The sequence below is a fragment of the Schistocerca nitens genome, chromosome 6 (genome assembly GCF_023898315.1).
Source record: "Schistocerca nitens isolate TAMUIC-IGC-003100 chromosome 6, iqSchNite1.1, whole genome shotgun sequence".
NCBI classification, from domain to species: Eukaryota; Metazoa; Arthropoda; class Insecta; order Orthoptera; family Acrididae; genus Schistocerca; species Schistocerca nitens.
In genome coordinates this window covers 248,625,688-248,645,433 of record NC_064619.1, presented here as the reverse complement: position 1 = coordinate 248,645,433, position 19,746 = coordinate 248,625,688, and the positions used below count along the sequence as shown (strand labels likewise).

The following is a 19,746-nucleotide window of genomic DNA, read 5'->3' as shown; positions in this document are numbered from 1 at the left end:
ATTTAAAAGAAGTATCAATCATAAGAACTTGTAATTTTGCTATTAATTTGAATAATCTTGTTAAGGTCTCACCCCAAGATAACCATCTAATATCGATGTGGAATATTAGTGTTTTATGTTTGCTTCCATGATGTTCATACAGTACTGAAAAAGATCAGCACTGAAGACAGAATGGTTTAACGTCATTGATTATTGTTACTGCTTCATCAAGAACCAGTTTTAGATTTGAGCAGTCTCAGCAGCAGTTGCAGTCGCTCGCTACTACAGTGTAGTTGTAGTCTGTCGCTGGTACAGCGCAGTTTGCAGTTAGTAGTTGTTAAAGTCACAGTGCACAACAAATTGTAAAATTCTATTGTATGGAACTGAATAATAATTGTGATCAGCCGCAGAGCTAAACGATATCATGGAATGAGATGATGATGAACAAACGAATAATTGTTAATATAATGAAAACTCAACACTGCTATTAAGTCAACCATCTATTGTAAGGTAAATTTTATTATTTTTATTGGCGCGCGTAGTTAAGTCACTTGTATGAGATGTTAATATGAATTCGTTTCAATCTTTTCATTTGTGATTCGTCAGCACCAGTTGACCCAGATTTTTAATACGTATTTTCAATTTTCCCGCGTAATGCATTGTAGTTCTTTATCAATAACGTGAAAAATTATCAGAATATAATTGTTTTTACCAGTCAACTATAAAAGTTGAATTAACCCTTAAGTCACTGCCAGTCCCGATCCAGCCATTTATCTAAATTAAAATATTCCAGAATTGTCGTCATATCATAGTCATGTGCTCTTTAGTAATCAGACAACCAGCTGTGCAGATGTGTTACTAAGTAAAGTCAGTTTTTCTAGTAATTCATCTCAGACAAATGTTATCCAGTATTAGCAGATAGGCCAGCATTGCACTGAGCTGTGTCATTTACGAGCAGATATATAGACAGCGGTATCCAGCGACACCATCACGAGGTAAGAATTTTTCAGTTCATTTATCACGGACAGATTCAGATTGATTTCACAGGGCCATGACGTAGCGCCGCTTACGTCAAAATTTATCAGTTTTTCATGAGTTAAGATTTATCATACGTCAGAACTTAATTATACAAATATCATTATTTTCTATTTTTTTTTATTTATTTATACGGGAAGGTTACAAATCGCGTGTTAACTCAGGCACATGCATCGATTGTCGGCTGTGGAGGCCCAGCGTTAGGAGTGTTCGGTGTACTGTGTGTCCAGACACAATTGAACTCTCTCCAACGTTCAAGTCTGATAGTTCCGACACAGTTCACCGCCTGTCCTGTTTTACTAGTCTGCCCAGTCTGCGACGTCCGACTTATGTAATGGCGGGTTCAAAAATGGTTCAAATGGCTCTGAGCACTATGGGACTTAACTTCTGAGGTCATCAGTCCCCTAGAACTTAGAACTACTTAAACCTAACTAACCTAAGGACATCACATACATCCATGCCCGAGGCAGGATTCGAACCTGTGAGCGTAGCGGCCGCGCGGTTCCAGATTGAAGCGCCTAGAACCGCTCGGTCACCCCGGCCGGCTGTATTGGCGGGTTGTCACCCCACCACACCACCGAGCCTCTGCGCCATCACAATCTGCCCTGTCCACAAACTCAGACCGTGTGCCTCCCTGTTCTACACACGCACAGCATGCTGACATACTGCATGCACTGTACGTGTGTCTGACTACCACTCGCTCCTCGTCAGGCGACGCTGCTACCGCCTGGACGGGTGTATGTCGACAGTAGGTCTATGGTCATAATGTTCTGGCTGTTCAGTGTATAATTTTGTAAGAGGTCCATGGCCTGCCCGGTTGGCCGTGCGGTGTAACGCACGGCTTTCCGGGCGGGAAGGAGCGCCTGGTCCCCGGCACGAATCCGCCCGGAGGATTTGTGTCGAGGTCCGGTGAACCGGCGAGTCTGTGGATGGTTTTTAGGCGGTTTTCCATGTGTCTCGGCGAATGCGGGCTGGTTCCCCTTATTCCGCCTCACTGGGTTCGGTGTGGGGCGGCGGAGGGCTGAAGTGGACTGCGGTAGTCGTCGTGGGGTTGTGGACCACTGCGGCTGCGGCGGGGACGGAGCCTCTCCGTCGTTTCTAGGTCCCCGGTTAACATACAATACAATAGAATACAAGAGGTCCATGACTAAGGAATTTATTGCTAGCCCACTCGAGCAGATGTAATTTCGATGGATTGCTCACGCGCTGCCAGCGATATGTAAGGTATAATAGAATCGCAGACCAGAGAGCAGTGTCGGCTGCGTAGCTCGCAGTCGGCCGGTCGTGCCTGAGCGATGTAGTATAAGGTAAAAACTGCCGCGCGCATATGTAATTTGTAACAACTGATTTTGTACTAATTGTAGTAGCAAGTCCCATGTAAATGTTTTCAAAAATCTTTTTATAATAATCTTTCTTATAAAAATAACTTTTGACAATCAATCATCTGAATTTAAAGATTTTACCAATTTCTCCTATCCATGGTCATCCAGATTATCATAAAGAAAAATCAGGTGTTTCTTTTTATACATGGCAAGTCTAGCGGGCAGCATTGCACTGGGCTGCGCCAGAAAAATTTCTTATAGGAGCAGATATATACGCGCTATCCGGCGACTTCATTGAGGTAAGAATTTTCAGTTTATTCAGAATGATCTTTCAGGGCCATGACGCAGCACTGCTGACGTCCAAAATTTACCAGTTTAAATTCACAGTCAGTTAATTATTGAAAGGTTATATGTGAGCCACAATTTTCATTGGGAGGTCAGTCACATTTTTATTGCGAGGTTACGGAAGTAAACTGTTGGGAGGTTACAATGTCCTTGCAAAACAAATTATTATTTTCATGAAACGACGCCTCTACTGCAAGACCGCGAGGTCGCTACCAGGGCTTAACTGAGAAGCAGTCAAAGTCTTTGCGTAATTTAATGAAGCAGTACAGTATTCAGCAAAGTGAACTGTTTTATGTGACTTTTACTTGCTTTATATAACGCGTTACGTAACTGGCGCCTTTTTTCTTGTAACTGCGTCATGTGTCACGGCCGTTTTGTGTTCCTCGTGCCACAGGACGAGGTGCGTGGAAATATATGGGAGCGACTGCTGCCATTTTGTCGTTAATTATGGCGCTTATTGTACAGCATAGAGAACTGAAACGAGGGAGAAAGGGTGAGGGTCTTCTATGTCATTCCCCTCTCTTCCCCCGTCCACCCGCCCTCAGATGCCGGCGGCCTCCGAAGAAAGCGGAAAGAAAGGAAGAGGCGCAGCGCAATCTGCAGTCTGAGTAGGCGACGGGGGCGGCGTTCATTATTAGTGGGGGGGGGGGGGGGGGCGCGACTGCACACAAAACGCGAGCGCAGCCTTTGTCCCCGCAGTGAAACCGAGGCGAGAAGCCACTTACATCACAAGCTGCAGCCGGAAATTGGCGACCGCGCCGGGGCAACCTCGGAGGCAGTTCTGCGCTAGCGTCCCTCGTTACTTACCGCGCAGACGCTGCGGCCCACTCCCAAGGTTTTTCCTACGACACGTGAAATACTGATGTAAGCATTCCCTGTTTTCCTGAGCATAGCGCAGTTTCGTATATCTGATGCTTGTTCGCGGCAATAAGCTGCTACCAAGTTGTGCTCTACAGGGTGACCCAAAAGTCCGTTGACATTTGAAAATGCATCAATCTATATCTACAACTGCATCTGTACTCTGCAAGCCACCGTGAAGTGCATGGCAGAGAGTACGTCTCATTGTACCAATTATTAGGGCTTCTTCCCATTCCATTCACTTATGAAGTGCCAGAACAATGATTGTTTGAATGCCTCTGCACGTGCAGTAATTATTTTAATCTTATTCTTAGGATCCCTATCTGTGCGATACGTAGGAGGCTGTAGTGTATTCTTGGAGTCATCATTGAAAGCGGTTCTTGAAACCTAGTTGTTGAAACTTTCTTAATGCACTTCCTCAGGATAGTTTAAGTCTATTTTCAAGAGTCTTCCAGTTCAGTTTCTTCAGTATCTCTACGACACTCTCCCACGGATGAAACAAACCTACGACCGTTCGTGCTGCCCTTCTCTGTATACGTTCCATATCCCCTGTTAGTCCTGTTTAGTACGGATCCCACACACAAGAGCAATATTCTGGAACTGGTCACACGAGTGGTTTGTAAACAATCTCCTTTGTAGACTGATTCCACTTCCCCACTGTTCTTCCAGTAAACCGAAATCTACCACCTGCTTTACGCAAGACTGAACCTTTGTGATCATTCCATTTCATAGCTTTACGAAGTGTTACACCCAAGTGTTTGTACGAATTTGCCTGTTCCAACTGTGACTCATTGATATTATAACCATAGGATACTAAGTTTTTTCGGTTTCTGAAGTGTACAATTTTACGATTTGCGACATTTAAAGCTACACTCGTGCTTATAAATTAAGTACACTCCTGGAAATTGAAATAAGAACACCGTGAATTCATTGTCCCAGGAAGGGGAAACTTGACTGACACATTCCTGGGGTCAGATACATCACATGATCACACTGACAGAACCACAGGCACATAGACACAGGCAACAGAGCATGCACAATGTCGGCACTAGTACAGTGTATATCCACCTTTCGCAGCAATGCAGGCTGCTATTCTCCCATGGAGACGATCGTAGAGATGCTGGATGTAGTCCTGTGGAACGGCTTGCCATGCCATTTCCACCTGGCGCCTCAGTTGGACCAGCGTTCGTGCTGGACGTGCAGACCGCGTGAGACGACGCTTCATCCAGTCCCAAACATGCTCAATGGGGGACAGATCCGGAGATCTTGCTGGCCAGGGTAGTTGACTTACACCTTCTAGAGCACGTTGGGTGGCACGGGATACATGCGGACGTGCATTGTCCTGTTGGAACAGCAAGTTCCCTTGCCGATCTAGGAATGGTAGAACGATGGGTTCGATGACGGTTTGGATGTACCGTGCACTATTCAGTGTCCCCTCGACGATCACCAGTGGTGTACGGCCAGTGTAGGAGATCGCTCCCCACACCATGATGCCGGGTGTTGGCCCTGTGTGCCTCGGTCGTATGCAGTCCTGATTGTGGCGCTCACCTGCACGGCGCCAAACACGCATACGACCATCACTGGCACCAAGGCAGAAGCGACTCTCATCGCTGAAGACGACACGTCTCCATTCGTCCCTCGATTCACGCTTGTCGCGACACCACTGGAGGCGGGCTGCACGATGTTGGGGCGTGAGCGGAAGACGGCCTAACGGTGTGCGGGACCGTAGCCCAGCTTCATGGAGACGGTTGCGAATGGTCCTCGCCGATACCCCAGGAGCAACAGTGTCCCTAATTTGCTGGGAAGTGGCGGTGCGGTCCCCTACGGCACTGCGTAGGATCCTACGGTCTTGGCGTGCATCCGTGCGTCGCTCCGGTCCGGTCCCAGGTCGACGGGCACGTGCACCTTCCGCCGACCACTGGCGACAACATCGATGTACTGTGGAGACCTCACGCCCCACGTGTTGAGCAATTCGGCGGTACGTCCACCCGGCCTCCCGCATGCCCACTATACGCCCTCGCTCAAAGTCCGTCAACTGCACATACGGTTCACGTCCACGCTGTCGCGGCATGCTACCAGTGTTAAAGACTGCGATGGAGCTCCGTATGCCACGGCAAACTGGCTGACACTGACGGCGGCGGTGCACAAATGCTGCGCAGCTAGCGCCATTCGACGGCCAACACCGCGGTTCCTGGTGTGTCCGCTGTGCCGTGCGTGTGATCATTGCTTGTACAGCCCTCTCGCAGTGTCCGGAGCAAGTATGGTGGGTCTGACACACCGGTGTCAATGTGTTCTTTTTTCCATTTCCAGGAGTGTATAATGCTGATACATGGTGAAACAACGCTCTGGTGGTCTGTTTGCGGGTTTAAATCACCTCGGGGTATGACCATGCAGTGCATTTGACTTGCGGTCGTCGTACGGTGGCGCTGGCAGCACTCCACATACGCAGAGGTGTTGGTGCTTGTCAGAGTACGGTGCAGCGAGTAAGTGTGCAGACGTTTTCAGACGTTTTAATCGTGACTGGGTGTTGAAAATGGCTCAAAGAACACACACTGATGACGTTATGAGGGGCAGAATACTAGGGCGACTGGAGGCTGGTCAAACACAGCAGGTCGTAGCATGGGCCCTCCGTGTGCCACAAAGTGTGATCTCAAGATTATGGCAACGATTCCAGCAGACAGGAAACGTGTCCCGGCTCTACAGTACGAGACGTCCACAGTGTACAACACCACAAGAAGACCGATATCTCATCATCAGTGCCCGCAGACGGCCACGGAGTACTGTAGATAGCCTTGCTCGGAACCTTACTGCAGCCACTGGAACAGTTGTCTCGAGACACACAGTCTACAGACGACTGGACAGATATGGTTTATTCGCCCGGAAACCTGAAAGGTGCATCCCAATAACTCCTGGTCACAGGAGAGCCCGTAAGCCTGGTCTCAAGAACACAGTATATGGCCTTTGGAACAGTGGTCCCAGGTTATGTTCACGGGCGAGTCCAGGTATGGTCTGAACACTGATTCTCGTCGGGCTTTCATCTGGCGTGAACCAGGAACCAGATACTAACCCCTTAATAACCTTGAAAGGGACCTGTATGGAGGTCGTGGTTTGATGGTGTGGTGTGGGATTATGATTGGTGCACGTATACCCTTGCATGTCTTTGACAGAGAAACTGTAACAGGTCGGGTGCATCGGGACGTCATTTTGCACCAGTTTGTCTGTCTTTTCATGGGTGCAGTGGGTCCCAACTTCCTCCTGATGGATGATAGCGCATGGCCCCACGGAGCTGCCATCGTGGAGGACAACCTTGAAACTGAAGATATCAGGCGAATGGAGTGGCCTGCCTGTTCTCCAGACCTAAACTCCATCGAGCACGTCTGGGATGCTCTCGGTCGACGTATCGCTGCACGTCTTCAAACCCCTATGGGTCTATGGTATTAGCACCAGTTTCGTGTAGTGCCACGTTGTGTGGCAGCACATACTGCAATTATCCTTAATTTATGAGCATGAGTGTAGTTGCCAATTTTTACACCACTTTGAAATCTTATCAAGATCTGACTGAATAGTCACACAGCTTCTTTCAGACAGTTCTTCATTATAGATAATTGCATCACATGCAAAACGTCTGAGGATACTATTAATATTGTCTGCTAGATCACTAATATACGACTCGAATAGCAAGGGTCACAACACCCCCCCCCCCCCCCCGGGCCACATCTGAAGTTACTTCATGTATAATGTAGGTAAATGGGTACAAATTGACACGCATGCTGAAAAGGCATAGGGTCTTATGAAAACCAAGAACCATTCCAAAAACTGGCCAACAGATGGCGCTAGACAGCGACACGTCAGCGACGTCACTTGAGAATCGTGCGTATAATTAGCTGTAGTTAGAGAGAGAGTCAGACCATATCCAGACTCGCTGATAAACAACTGCTGGGAGGTACGTCTTTCGAGCAGAACAGCGCTCTACCCCGTACTGCTAAATGAGAGATCTCTTGCGCACATCGTTTGGTGAGGATCGCGTGCTGAGCCGCGACGTCCGTCAGGCTTGCCTTCCAAGTCCCCAGACAACAATCTGTATGGTTACCTGAAGTCGCAAGTCTACTTCGATCGTCCGACCTTACTAGGAATGCTAAAAGACACAGCTTTCCACGACAGCTCTGATATTCTGTACGATATTGTTCACAATATTGTCCCTCGATTGAATGACGGCCGACATGCTGAGCATTTGTTACAGAGAGCATCGTCTTTACTAAAAATCAGCTATTCTGTTAATTGTTCCTTTTGTATCGTATGAAGCGCCATCTGTTGTTCATTTTGTGCATTTTTCCTTGGTTTTAATAAAACCCCATGTCATTTGAAGTGTGTGTATCAATTTTTACCTCTCTGCCTACTTTAATCCGTGAAGTATTGCGTTTTCAAATGTTAACGGACTTTTGAGTCGCCCTGTACGTCTACATTTGTTGTTATGGTATTCAGTCCGAATCTCGTTTAATACAGCTCTACACGCTGCTCTGTCTTACGCAGTTCTCTTCTTTCTGAACTTGCTAACTGTATTCATTCGTCGGTCTCCCTCTACAGTTTTACCGCCAAAGTTCCATCCGTTATGAAATGACATTTCCCTGGTGCCACAGGATTCCTTCCTTTAGTCAAGTTGTGCCATATACTCCTTTTTCCCCAGTCGATTCGGTGCCTCCTTATTAGTTACTCGATCTACCTATCAAATCTTCAGCACTCTTCCGTTGCACCAAATTTCAGAAATTTCTATTTCTTCTTTTCTGAGATGCTTGTCGTCCATATGTCACTTCTGTATAAGACTACACTCCAGGAGCTTCACGAAAAGCTTCTTAACACTTCAATTTATACTAGATATTAAAAAAATTCTCTTTTTCAGAAATGCCGTTCGTGCTACACCCCATCTGCATAGTATATCCAATCTACTGCAGCCATACTCAGTTATTTTGCTGCCTAACCAGCAAAAATCATCTACTACTTTTAGTGTACCACTTCCTAGTCTAATTGCACTCCAAGAAAAAAAAAGCGAAGCACCACGAAGGCATTATCCAAATGGGATGGAAATCAATATATTTGACGTACATATAGAGACAAACAAATGATTACAGTTTCAGAAAAAAATGCATGATTTATTAAAGAGAAAAGCAGCACTCCGTCTTCAGGCCCCAAAGTGGCCCATCGGGACCATCCGACCGCCGTGTCATCCTCAGTTGAAGATGGGGATAGTAGGGGTATGTGGTCAGTACACCACTCTCCCGGTCGTTATGATGGTTTTCTGTGACCGGAGCCGCTACTATTCGGTCGAGTAGCTCCTCAAATGGTATCACGAGGCTGAGTACACCCCGAAAAAGGGCAACAGCACATGGCAGTCCGTATGGTAACCCATCCAAGTGCTTGCCACGCCCGAAAGCGATTAACTTCGGTGATCTGACGGGAACCGGTGTGTCCACTGCGGCAAGGCTGTTGCCATTAAAGAGAAAGAACTGCACAAATTGAAGAAGCCAGTAACACATAGCTGCACCTCTGATCCTTATGCAAGCAGTAATTCGGCTTGGTACTTGGCACTGATTGATGAGTTGATGGATGTCCTCCTGTGAGATATCATGCCAAATTTTCTCTAATTGGCGTATTAAATCGCTGACTCCATACAGGCGATTGATACACACACGACTTCACAGCCTTGACTTACGTCACTCCTAGAACGTTCCATGACAGCCTACTACTAGTCCCACAGCTTTTGTGGCTCTCAGATGGTTCAAATGGCTCTGAGCACTATGCGACTTAACTTCTGAGGTCATCAGTAGCCTAGAACTTAGAACTAATTAAACCTAACTAACCTAAGGACATCACACACATCCATGCCCGAGACAGGATTCGAACCTGCGACCGTAGCGGTCTCTCGGTTCCAGACTGTAGCGCCTAGAACCGCACGGCCACTCCGGACGGCTTTTGTGGCTCTCCAGAGCGACCAGTGTGCTCGCTTAAGGGGTGAGTAATATTTTGTCCGATGAGGTTTCTAGCTTATGCCGACTTATTTCTAGCTGTAGTTCTGGTATGATGCACACTGAGTTAACAAAAGTCATGGGATAGCTATATGCACATATACAGACAGCGGTTGTATCGCGTACACAAGCTATAAGAGGGCAGTGCATTTGTGGAGCTGTCATTTGTACTTAGGTGATTCAAGTGTTTATGAGGTGATTATGGCCGTACGACGGGAATTAAACGAACTTTGAACACGGAATGGTAGCTGTAACTAGAAACATGGAACATTCAACTTCGGAAATCGTTACGGAATTCAATATTCCGAGAACCACAGTGTCAAGAGTTTGCCGAGAATACCAGATTCTCACCACGAGCAAAGCAGTGGCCGACAGCCTTCACTTACGAAGCGATAGCAGTGGCGTTCACGTAGCGTTTTCAGTGCTAACAGACAAGGGACACTGCGTAAAATAACCGCAGAAATCAATGTGGGACGTATGACGAATGTATCCGTTAGTACAGTGCGGCGAAATCATGCATTAATGGGCTACACCAACAAGCGATCGACGGCAGTGCTTTTGTTAACACCACGAAATCGCCTGCAGCACCTCTTATGGGCTCATGACCATATCGATTGGACCCTACACGACTGCAGCCTGGTCTGGTAAGTCCGCAGCTCGTGGTCGTGCGGTAGCGTTCTCGCTTCCCGTGCCCGGGTTCCCGGGTTCGATTCCCGGCGGGGTCAGGGATTTTCTCTGCCTCGTGATGACTGGGTGTTGTGTGATATCCTTAGGTTAGTTAGGTTTAAATATTTCTAAGTTCTAGGGGACTGATGACCATAGATGTTAAGTCCCATAGTGCTCAGAGCCAGCCCTGGTGTGGTAAGCCCCTATTTCAGTTGGTAAGAGCTGATGGTAGGGTTCGAGTGTGGCGCAGATCTCACGAAGTTATGGACCCAAGTTGTCAACAAGACTCTGTGCAAGCTGGTGGTGGCGCCACAATGGAGTGGGCTGTGTTTACATGAGTTGGACTGGGTCCTCTGGTCCAACTGAACCTATCATTGACTGGAAATGGTCTACTTGGAGATTATTTGCGGCCATTCACGGTCTTCATTTTCCCAAACAACGATGTCATGTCACTGGGCCTCGGTTGTTCGTGATTGGTTTGAAGAACATTCTGAAGAATTTGGCCACCCACATCGTCCGACATGAATCTTATCGAGAATTTATGGGGCATGATCGAGAGGTCAGTTGGTGCACAAAATCCTGCAATTTTTTTTGTCCTCAGTCTTCTGTCTGGTTTGATGCGGACCGCCACGAATTCCTCTCCTGTGCCAACCTCTCCATCTCAGACTAGCGCTTGCAACCTACGTCCTCCTGGATGCATTCCAGTCTCTGTCTTCCTCTAGAATTTTTACCCTCTACAGCTCCCTCTAGTACCATGGAAGCTATTCCTCTGATGTCTTAAAATATGTCCTATCATCCTGTCCCTTCTTCTTGCCTGTGTTTTCCACATATTCCTTTCCTCTTCGATTTTGCGCAGAACCTCTTCACTCCTTACCTGACCAGTCCACCCAAATTTCAACATTCGTCTGTAGCAACACATTTCAAATGCTTCGATCCTATTCTGTTCTAGTGTTCCCACAGTCCATATTTCAAAAATGTCCAAATTTGTGTGAATTCTTAAGGGACCAAACTGCTAATGTCCTCGGCCCCTAGACTTACACACTACTACTTAATCTAACTTACGCTAAGAACAACACACACACCCATGCCCGAGGAAGGACTCGAACAGCCGTCCGGTGTGGCCGAGCGGTTCTAGGCGCTCCAGTCTGCAACTGCGCGACCGCTACGGTCGCAGGTTCGAATCCTGCCTCGGGCATGGATGTGTGTGATGTCCTTAAGTTAGTTAGGTTTAAGTAGTTCTAAGTTATAGGGGACTGATGACCCCAGAAGTTAAGTCCCATAGTGCTCAGAGCCATTTGAGCCATTTGAGGACTCGAACCTCCGGCGGGAGTGGCCGCGCAATCCGTGACATGGTGCCTCAAACCGCGCGGCCACTCCGCGCGGACTCCATATTTCACTACTATACAGTGTTGTGATCCAAACGTACATTCTCAGAAATTTATCAATTATGGAGGGCTATAGAAGCACATGGTTCCATATTTCTGCAGTGAACTTCCAAAAACTTGTCGAGTCCTTGCATAGCGACGGGCAAAAAGGAGGTCCGACACGATAGTCGGAGTTATTCCACGGCTTTTGTCAGCTCAGTGCACAGGATACAGATACTTATGTATGTTCCTATGTGTCGAATCTTGCCCCTACTCATTTCTGCCGGCCTGGAGACCTCAGGTGGCATGGGGATACCTCATCGCTCGAGTTTAGGAGCGGTTTGGCGACTGCCAATTTCTCGTACGGCAGCAGAGCGGAAGAAGTCTGCAGAATGGGTTTCTGACGAGTTTGGAGTTCTCAGTCACGTATTGGAGCACGAAATCCTTGATTCAAATTATTCTTATATGACACGAGACATCAAATATTAATTTGCTATGAACCGACCGAATGAGAAATGCAACTCCAATGTAGCTGCGGGTTCATGAGTACACTAATGTACTATAAATGAACTTTACATACCCTAGGGATGTTTTCTATGAATTTAAAGTACGAGGCATGTTTTTTAAGTAGGCTAAGGTCCGTTTTGTTGTAGACACTAGTAGTTCGCGCGCATACCGCAGCGAGGGCGTGCGTCGTTTACCGGCATGTCTCGGGAACAACTGTGCTCAGTTTCAGCTCTGTAGCTAACCTGTACGGTTCTGTTCTGTGCTTTCAAAATGTTTAATACCATCACCTCGCCCGCCGCGTGTGAGGTTCCCTCAGTGATACGGTTTTTGTCAGCAAGGAACCTGTCTGCTGCAGAAATTCATCGACATATTTGCAAAGTGTACGGTGATACTGTTATGAGTGGAAGCAAAGTGCGTAAGTGAGTACGAGAATTCAAAGACGGTTGTGACAAGGTCCATGATGAGAACCGCTCCGGAAGCCCTTCTTTGATTACAGACGATTTGGTGGCTTCAGTTGAAGCGAGGATTCGTGAGAACAGGCGCTTCACAATAACATGTCTCTCAAAGGAATTTCCTGAGGTGTCGAGATCAGTGCTTTACAACATTGTTCCTGAACACGTAAAGTTTAGGAAACTGTGCTTCCATTGATCCTGAAACTCCTAACAGAGGACCGCAAAAACCAAAGATTTGAGTGTGCTATGAAGTTCTTGACTCATTATCACGAAGAAGGTGACGGGTTCTTGAGTCACGCCCGAATCGAAGCAACAGAGCATGGCATGGAGACACACACACACTCGCCTATAAAGGTGAAGGCCAAACAGACTGTCACAGCGCAAAATCATGGCGTCGGTGTTTTGGGATAGCTATGGTGTTTTGTTGGTCGCTTCATGCAACGAGGAACCACTATCAATGCAAAAGCATACTGCCAAACCCTGAGAAAGCTACACAGAGCGATCCAAAACAAAAGACGCGGCATGCTGACAAAGGCAATTGTACTTCTCCATGACAATGTAAGACTTCACACTGCAGGTCAGACCCGCGATTTATTGGACAGTTTTGGCTGGGAAGTTTTAGACCACCCACACTACAATCCTGATCTTGCGCCCAGCGATTACCACTTATTCCTCCATCTCAAACAGCACCTCAGTGGCAACCGATACAATGATGACGACGACGTGAAAACGGTAGTGAACTCTTGGTTATCGGAGCATGCGGCAAGTTTTTATGAAGAGGGTATTTTAGAAATTGGTTGAGAGGTATGATACGTATTTGAACAAACTTGGCAACTATGTCGAAAAACAGAGTGAAGTATGTGCTTTCTAAAGACGAATTTACTTTTTTGAAATAACGTTTCGTCGTGTACTTATGTTCAAACGGACCTTACTTAAAAACACTCCTCGTATATTGAATACAATGTCTAGTACGATCCGTTCTGATTCTAACATACCTTTCTCATTGTTTTTTGTTTGGCCGGCCGGTGTGGCCGTGCGGTTCTAGGCACTTCAGTCTGGAACCGCGTGACCGCTACGGTCGCAGGTTCGAATCCTGCCTCGGGCATGGATGTGTGTGATGTCCTTATGTTAGTTAGGTTTAAGTAGTTCTAAGTTCTAGGGGACTGATGACCACAGATGTTAAGTCCCATAGTGCTCCGAGCCATTTTAACCATTTTTTTGTTTTTTGTTTGTTACTGACTTGATTGTGAGGAGTAGTCAGGGAAGTTATGTCCTACATTGCAAAGGTAGAACACAGTTTACAATCACTCGCATTGGCCGGTGATGCAGAGACCGGTGAAACAGACAAACGGTACCTGTGTTGATGGCAGTGGAGTTCACGAAGTGAACGGCTAGCCAGAAGAAAAGGCTAAAACTAGCACAAGTCGTGATAAGCGTACACAAACAGTCTAGGAAGGAATCCCGATCGACAATGTAAAAACAGGCGAGCTCAGTCACTCTAGTAACGAATGGCGCGTATCGAAGGCTGCAGTGAAATAGCGAGACTGAGGCACAAGAGCGGGGCCACGGTATTAACTCGCCCCCTCGCGTCGGTGGACGGGCCACGTGAAATGCCTGCGGCTGCGGCTGGGGAGCTGTGGCCGTGGTATGGAGCCCGGGTATCTCTGACATTCTCCACATCGATACTCAGGCCGGGCGGGGAATCCGAATCACTGTCGGATACAAAAAGGAGTATGTCTATTGCTAAATATTTGCAGCCATTTTCCTCAGTTACTAATAATAAATTCAATTATGTTTTATCTTATCTTGATGATAAGAAAACTTCCATCTCTTGCAATAGAAATATATTCTTAAATGACAGACACGTTCGCCTATCCATGTCAGGCATCTTCAGTCATCTATAATACATATACACTACTGGTCATTATAATTGCTACACCACGAAGATGACGTGCTACAGACACGAAATTTAACCGACAGAAAGGGCATGCTGTGATATGCAAATGATTAGCTTTTCAGAGCATTCACACAAGGCTGGCGCCGATGGCGATACCTACAACGTGCTGACATGAGGAAAGTTTCCAACCGATTTCTCATACACAAACAGCAGTTGACCGGCGTTGCCTGGTGAAATGTTGTTGTGACGCCTCGTGTAAGGAGGAAAAATGCGCACCATCACGTTTCCGACTTTGATAAAGGTCGGATTGTAGCCTACCGCGATAGCGGTTTATCGTATAGCGACATTGGTGCTCGCGTTGGTCGAGATCCAATGACTGTTAGCAGAATATGGAATCGGTGGGTTCAGGAGGGTAATACGGAACGCCGTGCTGGATCCCAACGGCCTCGTATTACTAGCAGTCGAGATGACAGGCATCTTATCCGCATGGCTGTAACGGATCGTGCAGCCACGTCTCGATCCCTGAGTCAACAGATGGGGACGTTTGCAAGACAAAAACCATCTGCACAAAACAGTTCGACGACATCTGCAGCAGCATGGACTATCAGCTCGGAGACCATGGCTGCGGTTACCCTTGACGCTGCATCACAGACAGGAGCGCTTGCGATGGTGTACTCAACGACGAACCTGGGTGCACGAATGGCAAAACGTTATTTTTTCGGAAGAATCCAGGTTCTGTTTACAGCATCATGACGGTCGCATCCGTGTTTGGCGACATCGCAGTGAACGCACATTGGAAGCGTGTATTCGTCATCGCCATACTGGCGTATCACCCAGCGTGATGGTATGGGGCGCCATTGGTTACACGTCTCGGTCACCTCTTGTTCACATCGACGGCACTCTCAACAGTGGACGTTACATTTCAGATGTGTTACGACCCGTGGCTCTACCCTTCATTCGATCCCTGCGAAACCCTACATTTCAGCAGGATAATGCACGACCGCGTGTTGCAGGTACTGTACGGGTCTTTTCTGGATACAGAAAATGTTCGACTGCTGCCCTCACAAGCACATTCTCCAGATCTCTCACCAATTGAAAACGTCTGGTCAATGGTGGCCGAGCAACTGGCTCGTCACAATACGCCAGTCACTACTCTTGATGAACTGTAGTATCGTGTTGAAGCTGCATGGGCAGCTGTACCTGTATACGCCATCCAAGCTCTGTTTGACTCAATGCCCAGGCGTATCAAGGCCGTTATTACGGCCAGAGTTGGTTGTTCTGGGTACTGATTTCTCAGGATCTATGCACCCACATTACGTGAAAATGTAATCACATGTCAGTTCTAGTATAATATATTTGTCCAATGAATACCCGTTTATCATCTGCATTTCTTCTTGGTGTAGCAATTTTAATGGCCAGTAGTGTAAAATTATTTAATTATACATATTTTGATGTGAGGGTTGTAGTGATTCTTTGTCAGTTTGATTTGGTCTAGCTGTTTCTATTTACAACTATATGTTTGTGTTTCTTTCTTATATTCATTGTCGTGACCCGTTCATTCTGCCATTTGTTGTTCTATATGTGCTAAAAGCGTATGGTATACGTATTTTCCAGAACATACTCCTCTGCACATAACCAGGGCTGTAGGAAACTACACATGTTTGCACTGCTCTTGGGCACATGCTATAGAGTTGACTGAGGGACCATGGGAACTGACTGAGGGATCCTGAGATACTGGAATTGGGGGTTGGGGTGGTGATGTAGGAAGGGTGGGTCGTGGGACACCGTGTGTGTGTGTGTGTGTGTGTGTGTGAGTAAATTTACACAAACACACACACAAACTATAATCTCTCTTTCAGTTTAGCAAGTTGTTAGTACTGGCTATAGCGAATATAAAAGGCAAAAGAAGGAGCGATAATAATGATGAAATGAACGACGAAAATCGGCGAAGCCTATGTTGTACGCCTATCTTTAACACGATGATGCTTGACTGTGGAAACATGATTAATCAGTCTTGTGGTCAGGATTGTCAGAAAAAAACGCTCATAAATCGGCCTTGGACTGCGTTATCACGCACCTGAATGAAGATGGGTTCGTTTTCTGGAACGTCCTGTGAGCATTTGAGACCGCAACAAAGGCGGCCGATCCATTCCATCATCGTATTAAGACAACCAACGACGAATATTTGCTGAAAAACGTTAAAAATTATTAGATGATAAGGCGTGAATTAAATAGTACAAATGAAAAAAGTAAATATTCATATTAGTGTAATTCATCTTATTTAAACTAACATCAAAAGGCACCACCTTTTATTCCATCCATTCACTAAGATGGCTACGACAGAAGAGAGTGCAAGACAGTAAAAAAAAATAAAGATTGTGTCAGCAGCGAAACAAAATAGACCAATGTTCAAACTTGTTTTATTAGTTTCTTCCATTTTTGGATGGCTATTTCTTACTTTTCTATTCTTGTCCAGAAGTGATTGCCCCTACTATGAAACGTAGGTTTCAAATCTTCTTTTCTACCTTTTCTGGAAGTGAGAGACCATCAGGGTTTGTCCTGAAGAAAGTAGGGAAAGCTGTTAAAGCTGTTCTTCTAGCTAGAAGGGCCATGACACACACAAAACATGATATGTGTCGACTGTAAGGAAAATACACTGCCGGAAAAAAATAGTACACCTTTTTGAAGGTTTCCAATTCACTCAAGATTTATTGTTGCAACAGCTCATATGGAGCACGTTCAAAATGGTTCAAATGGCTCTGAGCACTATGGGACTCAACTGCTGAGGTTATTAGTCCCCTAGAACTTAGAACTAGTTAAACCTAACTAACCTAAGGACATCACAAACATCCATGCCTGAGGCAGGATTCGAACCTGCGACCGTAGCGGTCTTGCGGTTCCAGACTGCAGCGCCTTTAACCGCACGGCCACTTCGGCCGGCATGGAGCACGTGAAATGATTACATTTACAGATCAATAGCACAAGAGGCACCCCCATGAACCATGGACCTTGCCGTTGGTGGAGAGGCTTGCGTGCCTCAACGATACAGATAGCCGTACCGTAGGTGCAACCACAACGGAGGGGTATCTGCTGAGAGGCCAGACAGACGTGTGGTTCCTGAAGAGGGGCAGCAGCCTTTTCAGTAGTTGCAGGGGCAACAGTCTGGATGATTGAATGATCTGGCCTTGAAACACTAACCAAAACGGCCTTGCTGTTGTGGTACTGCGAACGGCTGAAATCAAGGGGAAACTACAGCCGTAATTTTTCCCGAGGGCATGCAGCTGTACTGTATGATTAAATGATGATGCCATCCTCTTGCGTAAAATATTCCGGAGGTAAAATAGTCCCCCATTCGGATGTCCGGGCGGGGAATACTCAAGAGGACGTCGTTATCAGCTGAAAGAAACTTGGCCTTTTACGGATCGGAGCGTGGAATGTAAGATCCCTTAATCGGGCAGGTAGGTTAGAAAATTTAAAAAGGGAAATGGATAGGTTAAAGATAAATATAGTGGGAATTAGTGAAGTTCAGTGTCAGGAGGAACAAGACTTTTGATCAGGTGAATACAGGGTTATAAATACAAAATCAAATAGGGGTAATGCAAGAGTAGGTTTAATAATGAATAGGAAAATAGGAGTGCGGGTAAGCTACTACAAACAGCATAGTGAACGCATTATTGTAGCCAAGATAGACACGAAGCCCACGCCTACTACAGTAGTAAAAGTTTATACGCCAACTAGCTCTGCAGATGATGAAGAAATTGATGAAATGTATAATGAGATAAAAGAAATTATTGAGGTAGTGAAGGGACACGAAAATTTAATAGTCATGCGTGACTGGAATTCAACAGTAGGAAAAGGAAGAGAAGGAAATGTAGTAGGAGAATATGGATTAGGGCTAAGAAATGAAAGAGGAAGCCGCCTGGTAGAATTTTGCACAGAGCATAGCTAACACTTGGTTCAAGAATCATGTAAGAAGGTTGTATACATGGAAGTACCCTGGAGATACTAGAAGGTTTCAGATAGAATATATAATGGTAAGACACAGATTTAGGAACCAGGTTTTAAATTGTAAGACATTTCCAGGGGCAGATGTGGACTCTGACCACAATCTATTGGTTATGAACTGTAGATTAAAACTGAAAAACTGCAAAAAGGTGGGAATTTAAGGACATGGGACCTGGATAAACTGACTAAACCAGAGGTTGTACAGAGTTTCAGGGAGAGCATAAGGGAACAATTGACAGGAATGGGGGAAAGAAACACAGTAGAAGAAGAATGGGTAGCTTTGAGGGATGAAGTAGTGAAGGCAGCAGAGGATCAAGTAGGTAAAAAGACGAGGACTAGTAGAAATCCTTTGGTAACAGAAGAGATACTGAATTTAATTAATAAAAGGAGAAAATTAAAAAATGCAGAAAATGAAGCAGGCAAAAAGGAATACAAACGTCTCAAAAATGAGATCGACAGGAAGTGCAAAATGGCTAAGCAGGGATGGCTAGAGGACAAATGTAAGGATGTAGAGGCTTATCTCATGAGGGGTAAGATAGATACTGCCTACAGGAAAATTAAAGAGACCTTAGGAGAAAAGAGAACCACTTGCATGAATATCAAGAGCTCAGATGGAAACCCAGTTCTAAGCAAAGAAGGGAAAGCAGAAAGGTGGAAGGAGTATATAGAGGGTCTATACAGGGGCGATGTTCTTGAGGACAATGTTATGGAAATGGAAGAGGATGTAGATGAAGATGAAACTGGACATATGATACTGCGTGAATAGTTTGACAGAGCACTGAAAGACCTAAGAAGAAACAAGGCCCCGGGAGTAGACAACATTCCATTAGACCTACTGACAGCCTTGGGAGAGCCAGTCCTGACAAAACTCTACCATCTGGTGAGCCAGATGTATGAGACAGGCGAAATTCCCACAGACTTCAAGAAGAATTTAATAATTCCAATCCCAAAGAAATCAGGAGTTGATAGATGTGAAATTTACCGAACTATCAATTTAATAAGTCACAGTTGCAAAATAATAACGCGAATTCTTTACAGACGAATGGAAAAACTGGTAGAAGCCGACCTCGGCGAAGATCAGTTTGGATTCCGTGGAAATGTTGGAACACGTGAGGCAATACTGACCCTACGATTTATTTTAGAAGAAATATTAAGAAAAGGCAAACCTACGTTTCTAGCATTTGTACACTTACAGAAAGCTTATGACTATGTTGACTGGAACACACTCTTTAAAATTTTGAAGGTGGCAGGGGTAAAATACAGGGAGCGAAGGCTATTTACAATTTGTACAGAAAC

The 19,746-nt window shown here is 45.9% G+C and overlaps 1 long non-coding RNA gene and 1 pseudogene across 1 annotated transcript in view; both read right to left on the bottom strand.

Moving 5' to 3' along the window:
• Window positions 1–19,746, bottom strand: part of LOC126262925 (uncharacterized) — a 435,349-nt gene that overhangs the window by 25,711 nt on the left and 389,892 nt on the right. The gene's annotated exons all lie outside the window — the stretch shown is intronic.
• On the bottom strand, window positions 8,908–9,025 carry LOC126263894 (5S ribosomal RNA; annotated as a pseudogene).